The 2,041-nt window shown below is 43.6% G+C and overlaps 1 pseudogene; it reads right to left on the bottom strand.

Moving 5' to 3' along the window:
• Positions 1-918: 918 nt before the first annotated feature.
• LOC105538646 lies at positions 919-1,736 on the bottom strand (annotated as a pseudogene).
• Between the last annotated feature and the right edge of the window lie 305 nt (positions 1,737-2,041).

Here is a 2,041-nt window from a genome sequence, read left to right as displayed (position 1 = left end):
AAAAAAAAAAAAAAAAAAAAAAAAAAAGAGGGATGGCGAGAGAACTTACAGATTAAGAGACACATATCAAGTAATTGCAATGTGTGGACCTTATTTGGAACCAAATTTAAACAAACTTAAAAAAATTGTGATATCATGAGGCTATTATAAATGTGAAGAGGATGTCAAAGATATATTTTACAGATGTATACTGATTACATTGTAGTTAAGATTATATAATATATGGGACTTCCTTCAAAACAATTTATGAGGGAAATGGGTAAGGGAACAGATGAAAAAATGTTCACCATGGCAGGATCATTTTTGAAGTTGACTGATGGGTACCTGGAGATTGATCATACTATTCCTTCTACTCTCTTCTCCACTTTTATGTATGTTTGAAATTCTCCACAATAAAAATTTTAAATATGTGAAGTTAATATGCCAGAATATTCACAGTCATTAGTCCTGGATAATGGGAACATAAGTATGATGTAACTTTCTGTAGTTTTCTGTATTTTTACAATTTTTCACAAAACTCCAACAACTATACATTTTCAAATGCAATAGAAAAATCTTAATGTATGGCCTTATACTTTTCTGTACCTATGGTGTCCAGACATTTTTGCTGGTACAACTGGAATTCTCGTTGTAGAACTTAAGAAGTCTTGTAAATCTCATGGAGTTACATTTCTTAAGAATTCTTGAGATCAGATTTTTCAGAGGTGCTGAGTACAGGGGACTTTATTGATTGTACATGACAAGGTGAGGATCTCTAGGCCCCTCCCATTCTTCAGGGGGTCTGGCATGAAAATCGTGTTAAGGAGGGGAGATCCCAGTTTGGTGGGGGACTGAGTGCGGCAGGAACTCCCCAACAGCTGAGAGTCCAGCCTGTCTCTTCCTGTCATGCTCTTGCTGGGGCTGGCAGTCTGGGGGTTCTTACACCTTGGAGGCTATGTGGACCATGAGGTCCACCACCCTGTTGCTGCAGCCAAATTCATTGTCATAGCAGGAAATGAGTTTGACAAAGTGGTCATTCAAGGTGACGCCAGCCCCAGCATCAAAAGTAGAATATTGAGTGTTGCTGTTGAAGTCAAAGGATAAAACCTAGTGCTCAGTGTAGCCCAGGATGACCTTGAGGGGGCCCTCCTGAAGGCAGGTGAAGATGCCTGCCTCACCACTTTCTTGATGTCAACATATTTGCCAGGTTTTCCCAGAAGGCAGGTCAGGTGATGATCTTGACCAGGGGGCTAAGCATCTTGTGGTGCAGGAGGCATTGCTGATGATCTTGAGGCTGTTTGGGTACTTCTCATGGTTTATGCCCATCACAAACTTGGGACCATCAGCAAAGGGGGCAGAGATGATGACCCTTTTGGCTCCCCCCGCCCCCACAAATGAGTCCTAGCCTTCCCCATGGGAGTGAAGACAACAATGGACTCCACAGCATAATCAATGCCGGAATCACCCCATTTGCTTTTGGTAGGATCTCGCTCCTGAAAGATGGCGATGGGATTTCCATTGATAACAAACTTCCCATTCTCAGCCTTGAGTGTGCCATGGAACTTGCCATAGGTGGAATCAGAAGGGAACATGTAGACCATGTAGTTGAGGTCAATGACAGGGTCATCGATGATGACAACATGCACTTGGCCAGAGTTAAAAGCAGCCCTGGTGACCAGGAACCCAATACAGCCAACTCGTTTACTCTGACCTTCATTTTCAGTGGCAGCAGCAGATGTAGTTGTTATGGTTGTCATTGTGAGGAAGGAAACAAATAGAACTCTATTAAGAATGCAAATGTCAGACAGGCATGGTGGCTCACACCTGTAGTCCCAGCACTTTGGGAGGCTGAGGAGAGGGAACACGAGGTCAGGAGTTCAAGACCAGCCTGGCCAATATAGTGAAACCCCATCTCTACTAAAAATACAAAAGTTAGCCGGGCATGGTGGTGGGTGCCTGTAATTCCAGGTACTTGGGAGGCTGAGGCAGGAGAATTGCTTGAATCCAGGAGGCAGAGGTTGTAGTGAGCAGAGATCGTGGCATTGCACTCCAGCCTGGGCAA

The sequence above is a fragment of the Mandrillus leucophaeus genome, unplaced genomic scaffold (assembly GCF_000951045.1).
Source record: "Mandrillus leucophaeus isolate KB7577 unplaced genomic scaffold, Mleu.le_1.0 Scaffold1032, whole genome shotgun sequence".
In the NCBI taxonomy this organism is placed as follows: domain Eukaryota; kingdom Metazoa; phylum Chordata; class Mammalia; order Primates; family Cercopithecidae; genus Mandrillus; species Mandrillus leucophaeus.
This window is presented reverse-complemented; position numbering and strand designations above follow the sequence as displayed.